A 17,573-nucleotide genomic window follows, 5' to 3' on the forward strand; every position below is an offset into this window, starting at 1 on the left:
GAGTGTCACAGAGCAGGGAAGTCAAATTATTCTTGTATTATAAACCCTTTTATGTGACCCCCAGCTCTCAGCCCCTAAAATACAGATCAAATTAATAACAATACTTTTCATTCCTTCTTTCTTTATCTTTTCTAATAGCCTGGGAATAGACTTTTAAATATTAAAAGATTGAACTGCTTCTCCACTGGGAACAAGATAAAAGAGAGAAGAGATAAATTCTAAGCTTGATTGTGAAGTCAAAGCTAATGATTCTGTCATTTTGCAAAGGTTGAAACCCACATTATCCATGCAACAAAGCCTAAGAATTCTGTCACCATGCCTCCTCTATCGTCATCCCAAAATGTGATAAAGTCTGGTAAGTATTAGGTACCAGTTATTGAAGAAACCATTTTTTGTTAAAGAATAGATACATATTTTAGTTTGTCTACTTATAAAAATGTCACATTGATAGTGAGTAGATGTAATGTCACTATATATTATGAGAACAGTCATTCCGTTTCAGTGTTTTAGAATATTGCTTTGTGAAAGTTTAAATTTTAATACAATTTTATTTGCATGTTTTTGTCTCTTTTTCTCCTATATTAAACACTAGTGTTCTGCCTTACTGATGTGTAATAAGTAGTGCTATCCCACCAGTGTCCTGTGTCCAGTATTTTACTGGACTTCGGGGATCATTTTATGCATTTATCACCCTCTGCTGCTATTCAGCAAAATGTCGTGACAACATTCTTATGGCATATAGAGACCTAAAACATCCTATGTGGTATTTTTCACTCTGATTGATTTGGGATCTATAGCTGCTCTCAAATGAATAAAAAGCAAGAAAGTAATTTTACTTTATCAAATACCTCTCAATGAAATTGATCATTGTATTTTCTTATAGGAAAAGAGAGGTCTAGGGGATTTTTCAGTGATGTTTATTTGCTTAATCCCTTACCAAATAAGATTGTAAAAATCAAAGAACTGATTCTTTTCACACCCATTACATAGATTATATTTAAATACATCAATAAACCACTGGAAAAAAATGTGAACTTAAATGTAAAAATGTGTATATACATATGTATGATGTTTGTCCACAAGAATATGATCATTATTTTAGAAAATAGAAATCATACTGCATATTTACATTTGTACATTATAAATTTTACTCAAGTAAATATATGAACATTTTAATATTTTTCATTAAAATCCTTACTACATTACAGCTTTTAGTGTAGAGTTGTGTCAATTTTATTAAACTAGTCTCCTGTATTGAATGATTATGCTGTTTCTAAATTCTCATAATCATAACAAAGTTTCAGTGAATATTCTTTCATATAAATGTTTTACTGACTTTAGACTAAAGTTATAGACAAGAATTTTCTATGAATGGGCTATTTTATAATTTTTGACATAATCACTGATCTTGGTGTTAATATTAGCGCAGTTATTATATTTTTATCAATTTTAATTTTGTACACCTCATTGTATTTCCAGTTTCAACTGGAAAACTCATTGTTTTTATATAATTTAAAGTTCTTCTTATAGTCTGTCAGATATGGGGTAGATTAGTCTCCCTTATATTCCATTAATTTTCTAATTTTATGTTAATTTTTAATTCACATTGAAAGCTTCACATATTGATTCTGTCAACTGTAATATTTTTGATGGTATATTTTCAATTATATCCAGTTTTAAAAGCCCCTTTCTATCCCAAGACCAGATACACGAATATTAAATTTTATATTTTATTATGTTTAATTTGGCATGTGTTTCTTTAATTTTTAGTTTCTGCTCCTGTAAAATGTTTGAAATTATAGTGTATACTGTATACACCATGTGCACTGGTGTGTGATGTAGTATAGAGCTCAAAATATGAAAAATCTTAATACTTTTCAAAAGTTAATTTTACTATTTACTTTTTTCTGATAGTTTAGAGGCCTGCTTGGTTAATTTCTTTTGTACTTTAACTTCTTATACCAAGTTAACATTTTAAATTACTATATAAAATTCCATTGAATTTTGAATGAAATATTAAATATTTATGTTTTTAAGCTTATAGTGTTTTTTGGATGTCATATCTCATTCAAATGTATGTAAGATTTTCCAGCTTTTTTTGTTTTCAAAGTTATCTATATTTTAAAATAGAATGGAGTCTTAGTTTTCCATTAATTTCAATATGCTGTATTATTTTCCACTTATTTTAATACAAAACATTATTTTTCATTTTGAAGTGTGTCTCCATTAGTTATATGAAGCCATTTTTGTTGTTGTTGTTGTTTTGCATCCTTATTTTCCTGTAATAGACTCAATCCCATTTTAAAAAATACGTTGTGGAATTTACAGATGTAAAGAACAGACTTTTGGACTCTGTGAGAGAAGGCGAGGGTGGGATGACTTGAGAGAATAGCATTGAAACATGTATATTGCCATATATGAAATAGATCATCAGTCCAGGTTCGATGCATGAGACAGGGTGCTCAGGGCGGGTGCACTGGGATGACCCTGAGGGTTGGGATGGGGAGGGAGGTGGGAGGGGGTTTCAGGATGGGGAACACATGTACACCCATGGCCAATTCATGTCACTGTATGGCAAAAACCACTACAATATTGTTAAGTAATTAGCTTCCAATTAAAATAAACTAATTAATATAGAAAAATACATTGTGGGATTTAATTTATTATTGGGCTGGCCGAAAAGTTCATTCTGCTTTTTCCATACCATTTTATGGAAAAAGCTAAATGAAATTTTTGGCCAACCCAATATTTTATTGAGTTCTGTCTCATAAAGCAATGGAGAGTAGAAGATACAAACTATTGGGTAGGAGATACAAACTACTGGGTAGGAAGATAGGCTCAAGGATGTATTGTACAATACAGATAATATAGTTGATATTTTGTGATAACTGTAAGTAGAAAGTAACTTTTAAAAATTGTATAAAAATTTTTAAAGTACTTTTAAAAAGAATTCTGCCTCAATATTGATAAATTTGCTTAGGTTATGAAAGGGTAGCTGCATCTAACCCAGATTTTGACTATCTAAGTCCTGGCTCAAGTGCTTGAAGAATCTTCTCCGCCTTAAGCCCATTAGAACAATACTTGATGTAATACTTTAATGGAGGAGTATATTACATTATAGACCAGAATGAATGATTTATATATGAATATAGGTAGGTAGTTCACACATGAGGAGTTCATTCTGGTCTATAGTGTAATATACTCTTTTGATCCCTGGGTCAGGAAGATCTCCTGGAGAAGGAAATAGCAACCCACTCCAGTACTCTTGTCTGGAAAATCCCATGGACAGAGGAGCCTGGTGGGCTACAGTCTGTGCTGTCACAAAGAGTTGGACATAACCTAATGACTAAACGACAACACAGATTTTGTGTTGTTATTTATTCAGGGTTTGGTAGAAATTGTGAACATAATATGGGAAGCTTTTCATTTCTAATTTCAATTGTGCTTATGTAACAGCAGTCAAATATTTCTTCAGATGTTAAAGTAGCATGCTTTGAAAATAAGCTGTAATCATCACTTTTAATTATAGTAATATGTCTGAAAACTTTCTCTAACTTTATTCCTACTTATTGTTTTATTTTTGAGTTTTCCTTGAGACAATATCAATTGTTGATATGTATATTTCATATAAAACAATCTAATCCTTTCATCTTTTATTAGTATAAAATTACATATACAGTTTATTTACAATTAGAAATACACAGTGCCTTCAGGCACCACACATCCACACCTAGTAATACCACTTCAGCTCATATAAAAGGTGATGAGGAAGGAAGCCACGTTTGAGTGGAACCTTAAGCAGGAAAGTGTTGTTTTCTTTATTATGCTACCTCAAGATCAATATAATTTGCTGATCATTTCAAACAAATGAATCTTGATTTTTAAAATGAATTCTATAGTTTGTATTTTAATTTTTATTAATGCTGCTCTCATTTTTATTACTTTCTTTTGTCTTTCTATCATGTTCATCAGCTTTCTACCTTACTGATTTTAATACTCAAGTTTTTCATTTTTATGCTGCTACTGCTAAGTCGCTTCAGTCGTGTCCGACTTTGTGCAACCCCATAGACGGCAGCCCACCAGGCTCCCCCATCCCTGGGATTCTCTAGGCAAGAACACTGGAGTGGGTTGCCATTTCATTTTTATATAGTAATGCAAAATTTGATGTTAATATTTTTCTGCTTACAGAGTATGTCATATGCTATATATTTTGAAACATGGTGTTCATATTAATAATTTCAAAATAATCCTGTTTTTCTTTGACCTGAATATTTCAGGAAAGTTTTTTTGTGTTTTGTTTATTTAAATATCCAAACAAAATTTTTCCTAAATTGGTTTATAGATTACTGTGATCTTAAGTAAAAATAAGAGCATTTCACTTTAGTAGAAATAAGATGAGTTTACAATGTTTAGTCGTCCAAGGGCACCTTATTCTAAGATATTGTGAGGTCAAATTCTGTAAAAAGCAGATACAAACATAGGTTTTGAAATACAAGAGAATTATTAGAGAGAAATACCATTAAAGATTAAAGAGGAACAAGCAATTGAAGCTGCCTGTAGTCTGTATTGCAGGTTTGACATTTGTGAAGAAGAGTGAGGTAATTAACATTGGGAAAGAAGAAACTCAGATTGGAACCTAGCTTTATGAACATTTTAGCCAAAATAAGGGTGTCCTCAAAGTCACTGACTGGAAGAATTCCACATCTTTCAGGAATGGGCCTGTATTGTTTCCATGTTCCCATTGTCGCTGCTCACTGATGGGATTATCTACAATACAGTAGATGAGGCATTCCATAAACTCCTGGATAGTAAATTCTGACTGAAACTCTACTGAAAAAATAGGTGGTTGCTTATCCAGAAGAGGTACTCATTCCTCTGAAGACAAATCTCAGGCCTTTCCAGGATAAAAGAGGTCAAAGTAGTCAACTTGCCGTTGAGTCATATAGCTTACTCATGCCCTTTCTTTCTATGGAGGCTCAAAACAGATGCACATTTTCTGTTATAATGACCAGATCCTGGGCATGGTCTAACTTAATGATTTGGTGTGTCTTACAGAACTGGGCTCAAAATAGGCAATTCTGTACACATTGTTGCTTAGAGAACACAGTTCTCTAGTGGTTTATCTGGGATTACATATTACTTTCCCTCTAGCATTCCCACTTTCTTCAACCTTTTTATTCTTTCAGTCACTTGGTACATCTTTTTCTCCAGACATCTATGAGCCACTCTAACAGTTTTCTCCATCCACTGATGTACTTGCCAGACATTCCAAAAGAAAGGTGACCTGAAATCAATGAATTCTTGCTTAATCCACTCTTACATTTGTCCCCTCTTGATACATCAGTCTCAAAATCCAATCTCATTCATGCTTCCCAAGGTTCTATGGGAACATGCTAGCAAATTCTTGTAGCTCTTTAGGTGAATAATGTCTTTCCTCCATTGTCAGGACCAGCATGTTCAGTGTAGTGTTATGGTCAAACTTAACCCAAGTTATTGTCCTGGTAATCAGGAAAAGAGGTAAGGAATCTTTGGAAATATCTGTCAACAGGGAGATGCTTCTGCCATATACTAACACTAGATGTGTCCTAGCTTTACTAAGGAATAATGCATCACCTGTAAAAGTTCTGAGGACTCAGAACAGAACATCCTCAGAGCATTCCTACAGATCTACCTGCTTCATGTTTCAGGATCCCAGAAATTCCCAACTACAGCCTTGACATTAGCATGACATACCTGATTTTTGGCTGAAATTTAAATTTCAGATGTAAATGTCTCTGAAACTCTGTGGTTCTATCAGCTCCTCAGTCTTTCTGTCTGCTCTGTCTGTTTTCATTGCAGGATATAAGAAGCCTCTTATTTAGCTTATGATTGTTAATGTTTCCCGTGCATGCCTGCTACGTTAGTTCAGTCGTGCCTGACGCTTTGTGATGTTTGTCAGCAAGCATCAACTTAAGTTCATTTCAGTCGCTTAGTCATGTCCAACTCTTTGCGACTACATGAACTGCAGCACACCAGGCCTCCATGTCCATCACCAACTGCTGGAGTCCACCCAAACACATGTCCATTGAGTCGGTGATGAGATCCTCTGTCCGCTTTTCCCCTTGCCCTCAATCTTTCCCAGCATCAGGGTCTTTTCCAATGAGTCAGCTCTTTGCATCCCGTGGCAAAAGTATTGGAGTTTTGGCTTCAACATCAGTCCTTCCAAAGAAAACCCAGGACTAATCTCCTTCAGAATGGACTGGTTGGATCACATTGCAGTCCAAGGGACTCTCAAGAGTCTTCTCCAACACCACAGTTCAAAAGTATCATCTTCGGCATTCAGCTTTCTTTATAGTCAAACTCTCACATCCATACATGACCACTGGAAAAACCATAGCCATTACTAGATGGATCTTTGTTGGCAAAGTAATGTCTCTGCTTTTCAATATGCTATCTAGGTTGGTCATAACTTTCCTTCCAAGGAGTAAGCGTCTTCTAATTTCATGGCTGCAGTCACCATCTGCAGTGATTTTGGAGCCCAGAAAAATAAAGTCTGACACTGTTTCCACTGTTTCCCCATCTATTTCCCATGAAGTGATGGGACCAGATGCCATGATCTTTGTTTTTTGAATGTTGAGCTTTAAGCCAACTTTTTCACTCTCCTCTTTCACTTTCATAAAGAGGCTTTTGAGTTCCTCTTCCCTTTCTGCCATAAGGGTAGTGTCATCTGCATATCTGAGGTTATTGATATTTCTCCTGGAAATCTTGATTCCAGCTTGTGTTTCCTCCAGCCCAGCGTTTCTCATGATGTACTCTGCATATAAGTTAAATAAGCAGGGTGACAATATATAGCCTTGACGTACTCCTTTTCCTATTTGGAACCAGTCTGTTGTTCCATGTCCAATTCTAACTGTAGCTTCCTGACCTGCATACAGGTTTCTCCAGAGGCAGGTCAGGTGGTCTGGTATGCCCATCTCATTCAGAATTTTCCACAGTTTATTGTGATCCACACAGTCAAAGGCTTTGGCATAGTCAATAAAGCAGAAATAGATGTTTTTCTGGAACTCTCGTGCTTTATCAATGATCCAGGGGATGTTGGCAATTTTATCTCTGGTTCCTCTGCCTTATCTAAATCCAGCTTGAACTTCTGGAAGTTCACAGTTCACATATTGCTGAAGCCTGGCTTGGAGAATTTTAAGCATTACTTTACTAGCATGTGAGATGAGTGCAATTGTGTGGTAGTTTGAGCATCCTTTGGCATTGCTGTTCTTTGGGTTTGGAATGAAAACTGACCTTTTCCAGTCCTGTGGCCACTGCTGAGTTTTCCAATTTTGCTGGCCTGTTGAGTGCAGCACTTTCACAGCATCATCTTTCAGGATTTGAAATAGCTCAACTGGAATTCCATCACCTCCACTAGCTTTGTTCATAGTGATGCTTCCTCTGGCCCACTTGACTTCACATTCCAGGATGTCTGGCTCTAGGTGAGTGATCACACCATCCTGATTATCTGGGTCATGAAGATCTTTTTTGTACACTTTTTCTGTGTATTCTTGCCACCTCTTCTTAATATCTTCTGCTTCTGTTAAGTCCCTACCATTTCTGTCCTTTATGGAGTCCATCTTTGCATGAAATGTTCCCTTGGTATCTCTAATTTTCCTGAAGAGATCTCTAGTCTTTCCCATTCTGTGGTTTTCCTCTATTTCTTTGCATTGATCTCTTGAGGAAGGCTTTCTTATCTCTTCTTGCTATTCTTTGGAACTCTGCATTCAGATGCTTATATCTTTCCTTTTCTCCTTTGCTTTTCACTTCCCTTCTTTTCATAGCTATTTGTAAGGCCTCCTCAGACAGCTGTTTTGCTTTTTTGCATTTCTTTTTCTTAGGGATGGTCTTGATCCCTGTCTCCTGTACAATGTCATGAACCTCCATCCATAGTTAATCAGGCACTCTGTCTGTCAGATCTAGTCCCTTAAATCTATTACTACGTCCTCTGTATAATCATAAGGCATTTGATTTAGGTCATACTTGAATGGTCTAGTGGTTCAATTTCAGTCTGAATTCGGCAATAAGGAGTTCATGATCCGAGCCGCAGTCAGCTCCCGGTCTGTTTTTGCTGACTGTATAGAGCATCTCCATCTTTGGCTGTAAAGAATATAATCAATCTGATTTCAGTGTCAACCATCTGGTGATGTCCACATGTAGAGTCTTCTTGTGTTGTTGGAAGAGGGTGTTTGCTATCACCAGTGTGTTCTCTTGGCAGAACTTTATTAACCTTTGCCCTGTTTCATTCTGTACTCCAAGGCCAAATTTGCCTGTTACTCTAGGGGTTTCTTGACTTCCTACTTTTGCATTACAGTTCCCTATAATGAAAAGGACATCTTTTGGGGCTGTTAATTCTAGAAGGTCTTGGAGGTCTTCATAGAGCCGTTCAACTTCAGCTTTTTCAGCATTACTGGTCAGAATATAGACTTGGATTACTGTGATATTGAATGGTTTGCCTTGGAAACGAACAGAGATCATTCTGTCATTTTTGAGCTTGCATCCAAGTACTGCATTTCAGACTCTTTTGTTGACTATGATGGCTATTCCATTTCTTCTAAGGGATTCCTGCCCACAGTTGTAGATATAATGGTCATCTGAGTTAAATTCACCCATTCCAGTCTATATTAGTTCACTGATTCCTGGAATGTTGATGTTGTCCCCTGGAGAAGGGAATGGCAAACCACTTCAGTATTCTTGCCTTGCGAACCCCATGAACAGTATGAAAATGCAAAAAGATAGCACACTGAAAGATGAACTCCCCAGGTCGGTAGGTGCCCAATATGCTTTTGGAGAACAGTGGAGAAATAACTCCAGAAAGAATGAAGGGATGGAGCCAAAGCAAAGACAACACCCAGTTGTTAATGGGATGGTGATACAAGCAAGGTTCGACGCTGTAAAGATCAAGCATCAATTTAGTATAAGACTAACAAGTTAGTTCTACTGTCCTTTTATTCACAGATACCCCTGTATGTTTCAAAATGCTTGAAATATTGCACCTGAAGGAACATTTCCCTACATTAACATGTTTTCTCAGATCACCCTAGGAATGTTAATTCATCAGTAGTTTGACCATCACTTTATATATATATATATATATGTTTGTTTATTTTTTGGCCACCAGTCAATGTAGGATCTCAGTTCCTGGACTGGAGATGCAACCTCCACCTTCTGCATTGGAAGCTTGGAGTCTTACCCACTGGTCCACCAGGGAAGTCCCCTCCGCCCCTACTTTTTACTAGAGACTCTAAGTGACCACATACTACTCAGTTGACATCTTCTTGCCTACCTGATGGTGAGTGAGTCAGTCCCAAATTCCTACCCTGTTGCCTGTTTTTGTAGAGCAATCTTGGATCTTCTGAGAAACAGAAGTAAGATGAGATTACATGTGTAACAGATATATATATATATATAGGTGGAAATAACAATTAAGAAGAAATATCAGGAAACCAAACTAGGCAAGAAGAGTCTTTTGACATAAAGTATATTTTCCATCAGTGAAGAAGAGAGAGAAGGAAGGGGGCTGGGTAGGCTTCAATAGAGTTCCAAAGCAGATTCAACCAGGATGCAGGGGCAAACACAGGAAGAGAACTGCATTAAGACCACTTTTCTGCCTGGTCATCAATGGATAGAAGTCTTTGGAAAGGATGTCCATAATATGAAAGTGGTAGTGCGTCTGGAAAAGCAGCAACTGGGGTTACAGTTAGTTACACTAACTGTAGTTTTAGTGTACAATTAGTTACACTGTCTGTGGCAGATCTGAGAAGCACATTCTCATGGCCTCCACCGATGTTGTCTCATGTTCAGTGGAAAATTATTTAAAGTATCCTTCATTTTCTCAGAGCCTTTAACTCTCTCCAGTTAAAGATATTTTGAAGAAGCCCTTCTAGGCTTTTCTCTACATACTTCCTGCTTTTTTTTTTTTGCAAAGAAATTTGAGATTCCTCTTTGTTGTCTTTTTAAACCTGATTTAATAAAGAAAAATTCCTAGGGGCTTGGGGTAGGAAGTGGCTGCCTTTGATTTTCACATTTACACAGGTATACTGAGGTCTTTCTTTTATTTTCTTTGATCATTTAATTGTGGTTTTGGAGAGGAAATTAGAGAACCTGTTAATCTATGTATCTTATTCAAAAGTTCCCCTGATCCCTGTTGAATTCACCATCTTAATCTATGTGTCTAACTGCACAATGGGTCTTGTCCCCACTCAAATCTTTCTAAATCCAAATGAATGAGATCTCTGAACTGAGAAGGTAATTTGTTTAAGGTAGGGTATCTGCTTGGCCATAAGTAAAGTTGAATACATAAATGAGAAAATACAGTCAAAATGAACATCGTTTCACAAAAAGGTAGCATAAAAGCATGGATTTTATTAAACCCAGTAGATTTATCATTCCACAATTAAGCTTTTCTGAAAGATTACTTGTGCATATATGAATGTATTCATTAATTTGGGAATTATCTTGTCTTTTTTAGAAAGTTAAAATTTTATAAAGTTAATATGAGCAAATTAAATTCCTAGAGTATTAATCTTTCAAGAAGTATACATACTTGCATTAAAAAGACCCAAAAGAGCACAGAGAGGCCATTTTGTCCTAAGGCAATTGGAATTGAAATAGTCACAAAAAGCGTGAAGTTTTTAAAAAAGCATTAATACATATTTTATAAGAATATTTAACTTAAATCATTTTATATATAGTCTCTGGCAAATATTTTTAGATAGAACCAAGGTTTCTATTGAAAATGTATATATAGATTGGTTTTCTTATATTTATAATTCAGTGTGATTTCAGTGTTTCTAATACTTTTTTTCAGTTGAATAAGGTAGGAAATTAAATAGAAAAATAAAACAAAACCAAAAAGTATTTTTTAAACTCATAATTAAATTTGAATACAGATTTTTTTTAAGTTTTATCATTTCCTCCAATATTTTAGAATTGTATTAACCACAGGTAATTTAATAACATTTTAAAATGAATTTCCTTTTACTAAATTTTTCCAAAGCAGTAGACATAGTTTTTATGTAAACACACAGATACACACACACACATACATACACATGGACACAGAATTTCTTTGGCACATAGATATTAGCAAATTGTATAATGCATAATTAAATCACCTAGTACTTGTCACAGTTTTAACTGGCATGAGAGAGTTGAGAATAACCTCAATGGACTTAGTAGGCATTCAGCTTCAGGTGACTTCAAGTGTCAAGAAACCCTTCATAAGTAACCCAATAGTCATCAGTGTTCCAAAGGTATGCTTATTAGTAGACAGAATAGAGGAAATAGATTGAAATATAGCATGTTGCTTAATTAGAAGGTGATTGTGGAAGCTTGTACTATACATGTGATTTCCACATTTTCAGGGTTTTATTTTTGTGGTTTATTTGTAAACAATATGACAATGTGCTATAGCAACATACTCTAAGGAAAAATGTATAGTAGTGTCTAGACACACTTAAATAAGCTATTCATTTCCAAATATTTGATAGTAAAATTTGCCAGGCACCTTAAGCCATTTAATTAGTAATCAATTGCAATCATTAAAAAATACACTGACTGAGCCCTTAAAAAAGCTATATAATTGTATTAAACAATTTCATAATTATTCTCACTGACAGAAAAATGAAGAAAGATGAAAGTAAGTAATACTTTTAGGGAGACTATCCCATAATTATTCATATTCACTCATTAATTGATATAGATATTTCAGATGTCTCCTTAATTGATGAAAATGATTATTGGCCTAGGATAAAAAAAATAAAAATCAACATAAAACATTATGTGAGAGGGTACTTGAATTTTAGATATGCCATTTTAAAATTGGTTTTGTATTTAAGAAAATTGTACTGTTTATCACTTAAATCCTCCTGTGTTTAGTCATAGCTACCTATGGTCAAAAAGCTCTATTTCATAGCTCTAGTTGAGAGTTCTCATAATACAGCTTTTAAAATATCTAAGAAACTAGCAAACAGAATATCTTACTGGATAGAAATCATTTTTGACTCTCCCTGGATAATATGACCTATGTAATCTAATTTTTGATTTCAAGGTTTTATACAGGGGGAATTTTCCCCATGGACTTCCTGAAATAATTTGAATGAACAGGAAGTTCAATTTTTAAGCATGGCAAACCAAAACTCCTGTACATTTCTTATATCTAAAAAATTCTTATAAATTCCTAAAGAACAGTTTCATTGATATTTGAACTTTAAATTGTTTCGAAATATCATTTATATTCATTAAATTTATTTGTATAAGTACTTCGGTTACCACAAGTATTTATGATAATAGTTCTACTTAGCACACCCTTATGGGACAACATACATGTATTAATAACTAAAACTTTTAAGTTCAACTTTTGTAGGTATGTAAACTTCATGGGAAATAGATGGGGAAACAGTGGAAACAGTGTCAGACTTTATGTTTCTGGGATCCAAAATCACTGCAGATGGTGATTGCAGCTATGAAATTAAAAGACGCTTACTCCTTGGAAGGAAAGTTATGACCAACCTAAATAGCATATTAAAAAGCAGAGATATTATTTTGACAACAAAGGTCCGTCTAGTCAAGGCTATGGTTTTTCCAGTGGTCATGTATGGATGTGAGAGTTGGACTGTGAAGAAAGCTGAGTGCCAAAGAATTGATGCTTTTGAACTGTGGTGTTGGAGATGACTCATTTTTTATTGCTTTGGTTTTATTTATTTAGTTATTTTTAATATAAATTTATTTAATTTTAATTGGAGGCTAATTACTTTACAATATTATGGTGGTTTTGCCATACGTTGACATGAATCTGCCATGGGTGTACATGTATTCCCCATCCTGTACCCCACCTCCCACCTCCTTCCCTGTACCATCCCTCTGGGTCATCCCAGTGCACCAGCCCCAAGCATCCTGTATCATGCATCGAAACTGGACTATACATGTTTCACATATGATACTATACATGTTTCAATGCCATTCTCCCAAATCATCCCACCCTCGCCCTCTACCACAGAGTTCAAAAGACTGTTCTATACATCTGTGTCTCTTTTGCTGTCTTGCATACAGGATTATCATTACCATCTTTCTAAATTTCATACATATGAGTTATTATACTGTATTGGTGTTTTTCTTTCTGGCTTACTTCACTCTGTATAATAGGGTCCAGTTTCATCCACCTCATTAGAACTGATTCAAATGTTTTTTTAATGGCTGAGTAATACTCCATTGTGTATATGTACCACTGCTTTCTTATCCATTAGTCTGCTGATGGACATCTAGGTTGCCTCCATGTCCTGGCTATTATAAACAGTGTTGCGATGAACATTGAGGTACACGTGTCTCTTTCAATTCTGGTTTCCTCAGTGTGTATGCCCCGCAGTGGGATTGCTGGATCATAAGCCAGTTCTATTTCCAGTTTTTTAAGGAATCTCCACACTGTTCTCCATAGTGGCTGTACTAGTTTGCATTCCCACCAACAGTGTAAGAGGGTTCCCTTTTCTCCACACCCTCTCCAGCATTTATTGCTTGTAGACTTTGGATCGCAGCCATTCTGACTAGTGTGAAATGGTACCTCATAGTGGTTTTGATTTGCATTTCTCTGATAATGAGTGATGTTGAGCATCTTTTCATGTGTTTGTTAGCCATCTGTATGTCTTTGGAGAAATGTCTGTTTAGTTCTTTGGCCCATTTTTTGATTGGGTCATTTATTTTTCTGGAATTGAGCTGCAGGAGTTACTTGTATATTTTTGAGATTAGTTCTTTGTCAGTTGCTTCATTTGCTAGCATTTTTTCCCATTCTGAAGGCTGTCTTTTCACCTTGCTTAAAGTTTCCTTTGTTGTGCAGAAGCTTTTGATTTTAATTAGATCCCATTTGTTTATTTTTGCTTTTCTTTCCAATATTCTGGGAGGTGGGTCATAGAGGATTCTACTGTGATTTATGTCAGAGAGTGTGTTCCCTATGTTCTCCTCTAGGAGTTTTATACTTTCAGGTCTTACATTTAGATCTTTAGTGCATTTTGAGTTTATTTTTGTGTATGGTGTTAGAAAGTGTTCTAGTTTCATTCTTTTACAAGTGGTTGACCAGTTTTCCCAGCACCATGTGTTAAAGAGATTGTCTTTTCTCCATTGTATATTCTTGCTTCCTTTGTCAAAGACAAGGTGTCCATCAGTCAAGTCAGTTCAGTTCAGTTGCTCAGTCGTGTCAGACTCTTTGTGACCCCTTGAATTGCAGCATTCCAGGCCTCTCTGTCCATCACCAACACCCGGAGTTCACTCAGACTCACGTCCATGGAGTCAGTGATGCCATCCAGCCATCCCATCCTCTGTCGTCCCCTTCTCCTCCAGCCCCCAATCCCTCCTAGCATCAGAGTCGTTTCCAATGAGTCAACTCTTCATATGAGGTGGCCAAAGTACTAGAGTTTCAGCTTTAGCATCATTCCTTCCAAAGAAATCCCAGGGCTGATCTCCTTCAGAATGGACTGGTTGGATCTCCTTGCAGTCCAAGGGACTCTTAAGAGTCTTCTCCAACACCACAATTCAAAAGCATCAGTTCTTCGGTGCTCAGCTTTCTTCACAGTCCAATTCTCACATCCATACATGACTACTGGAAAAACCATAGCCTTGACCAGGCGGACCTTTGTTGGCAAAGTAATGTCTCTGCTTTTTAATATGCTATCTAGGTTGGTCATAACTTTCCTTCCAGGGACCAAGCGTCTTTTAATTTCATGGCTGCAGTCACCATTTGCAGTGATTTTCAAGCCCAGAAAAATAAAGTCTGACACTGTTTCCTCTGTTTCCCCATCTATTTCCAATGAAGTGATGGGACCAGATGCATGATCTTCGTTTTCTGAATGTTGAGCTTTAAGCCAACTTTTTCACTCTCCCCTTTCACTTTCATCAAGAGGCTTTTTAATTCCTCTTCCCTTTCTGCCATAAGGGTAGTGTCATCTGCATATCTGAGGTTATTGATATTTCTCCCGGCAATCTTGATTCCAGCTTGTGCTTTCTCCAGCCCAGTGTTTCTCATGATGTACTCTGCATATAATTTAAATAATCAGGGTGACAATATACAGCCTTGACATACTCCTTTTCCTATTTGGAACCAGTCTGTTGTTCCATGTCCAGTTCTACCTGTTACTTCCTGACCTGCATATAGGTTTCTCAAGAGGCAGGTCAGGTGGTCTTGTATTCCCATCTCTTTCAGAATTTTCCACAGTTTATTGTGATCCACACAGTCAAAGGCTTTGGCATAGTCAATAAAGCAGAAATAGATGTTTTTCTGGAACTCTCTTGCTTTTTCGATGATCCAGCAGATGTTGGCAGTTTGATCTCTGATTCCTCTGCCCTTATAAAACCGGCTTGAACATCTGGAAGTTCACAGTTCAGGTATTGCTGAAGCCTGGCTTGGAGAATTTTGAGCATTACTTTACTATCGTTTTGCCAAGAAAATGCACTGGTCAAATCAAACACCCTCTTCCATCAACACAAGAGAAGACTGTACACATGGACATCACCAGGTGGTCAACACCAAAATCAGATTGATTATATTCTTTGCAGCCAAAGATGGAGAAGCTCTATACAGTCACCAAAAACAAGACCAGGAGCTGACTGTGGCTCAGATCATGAACTCCTTATTGCCATATTAAGACTGAAATTGAAGAAAGTAGGGAAAACCACTAGACCATTCAGGTATGACCTAAATCAAATCCCTTATGATTATACAGTGGAAGTGAGAAATAGATTTAAGGGCCTAGATCTGATAGATAGAGTGCCTGATGAACTATGGAATGAGGTTTGTGACATTGTACAGGAGACAGGTATCAAGACCATCCCCATGGAAAAGAAATGCAAAAAACAAAATGGCTGTCTGATGAGGCCTTACAAATAGCTGTGAAAAGAAGAGAAGCAAAAACCAAAGGAGAAAAGGAAAGATATAAGCATCTGAATGCAGAGTTCCAAAGAATAGCAAGAATAGGTAAGAAAGCCTTCCTCAGCCATCAATGCAAAGAAATAGAGGAAAACCACAGAATGGGAAGGACTACAGATCTCTTCAAGAAAATTAGAGATACCAAGGGAACATTTCATGCCAAGATGGGCTCAATAAAGGACAGAAATGGTATGGACCTAACAGAAGCAGAAGATATTAAGAAGAGGTGGCAGAAATACACAGAACAACTGTACAAAAAAGATCTTCACAACCAAGATAATCACGATGGTGTGATCACTGACCTAGAGCCAGACATCCTGAAATGTGAAGTCAAGTGGGCCTTAGAAAGCATCACTATGAACAAAGCTAGTGGAGGTGATGGAATTCCCGTTGGGCTATTTCAAATCCTGAAAAATGGTGCTGTGAAAGTGCTGCACTCAGTATGCCAGCAAATTTGGAAAACTCAGCAGTGGCCAGAGGTCTTGAAAAGTTCAGTTTTCATTCCAATCCCAAAGAAAGGCAATGCCAAAGAATGCTCAAACTACCGCACAATTGCACTCATCTCACATGCTAGTAAAGTGATGCTTAAAATTCTTCAAGGTCTCCATATGTGCGTGAATTTATCTCTGGGCTTTCTATTTTGTTCCATTGGTCTATATTTCTGTCTTTGTGCCAGTACCATACTGTCTCGATGACTGTGGCTTTTTAGTGGAGCCTGAATTCAGGCAGGTTGATTCCTCCAGTTCCATTCTTCTTTCTCAAGATAGCTTTGGCTATTCGAGGTTTTTTGTATTTCCATACAAATTGTGAAATTATTTATTCTAGCTCTGTGAAAAATACCATTTGTAGCTTGATAGGGATTGCATTGAATCTATAGATTGCTTTGTGTAGTATCCTCATTTTCACTATATTGATTCTTCTGATCCATGAACAGGGTATATTTCTCCATCTATTAGTGTCCTCTTTGATTTCTTTCACCAGGGTTTTATAGTTTTCTATATATAGGTATTTTGTTTCTTTAGGTAGATATATTCCTAAGTATTTTATTCTTTCCGTTGCAATGGTGAATTGAATGGTTTCCTTAATTTCTCTTTCTATTTCCTCATTATTATTATGTAAGAATGCAAGGGATTTCTGTGTGTGATTTTATATGCTGAAACTTTACTATATTCATTGATTAGCTCTAGTAATTTTCTGGAGGAGTCTTTAGGGTTTTCTATGTAGAGGTTCTTGGAGAAGGAAATGGCAACCCACTCCAGTATTCTTGCCTGGAGAATCCCAAGGACGGAGGAGCCTGGTAGGCTGCAGTCCATGGGGTCGCTAAGAGTCGGACACAACTGAGCGACTTCACTTCCACTTTTCACTTTTATGCATTGGAAAAGGAAATGGCAACCCACTCCAGTGTTCTTGCCTGGAGAATCCCAGGGACGGGGGAGCCTGGTGGGCTGCCGTCTATGGGGTCGCACAGAGTCGGACACGACTGACGCAACTTAGCAGCAGCAGAAGCAGCATGTAGCAGTTCATGTTATCTGCAAACAGTGAGAGTTTTACTTCTTCTTTTCCAATCTGAATTGCTGTTATTTCTTTTTATGCTCTGATTGCTGTGGCCAAAACTTCCAGAACTATGTTGAATAGTAGTGGT

The 17,573-nt window shown here is 36.5% G+C and overlaps 1 long non-coding RNA gene across 1 annotated transcript in view; it reads left to right on the forward strand.

The window, feature by feature from the left end:
• Nucleotides 1–217: 217 nt before the first annotated feature.
• LOC132342558 (uncharacterized) overlaps nt 218–17,573 on the forward strand; it is a 66,756-nt gene continuing 49,400 nt past the window's right edge. The window contains exon 1 of the long non-coding RNA XR_009490967.1: nt 218–355. This is a non-coding gene — a long non-coding RNA (uncharacterized lncRNA). The remainder of the gene's footprint in view (nt 356–17,573) is intronic.

The sequence above is a fragment of the Bos taurus genome, chromosome 17, assembly GCF_002263795.3.
Source record: "Bos taurus isolate L1 Dominette 01449 registration number 42190680 breed Hereford chromosome 17, ARS-UCD2.0, whole genome shotgun sequence".
In the NCBI taxonomy this organism is placed as follows: Eukaryota; Metazoa; Chordata; class Mammalia; order Artiodactyla; family Bovidae; genus Bos; species Bos taurus.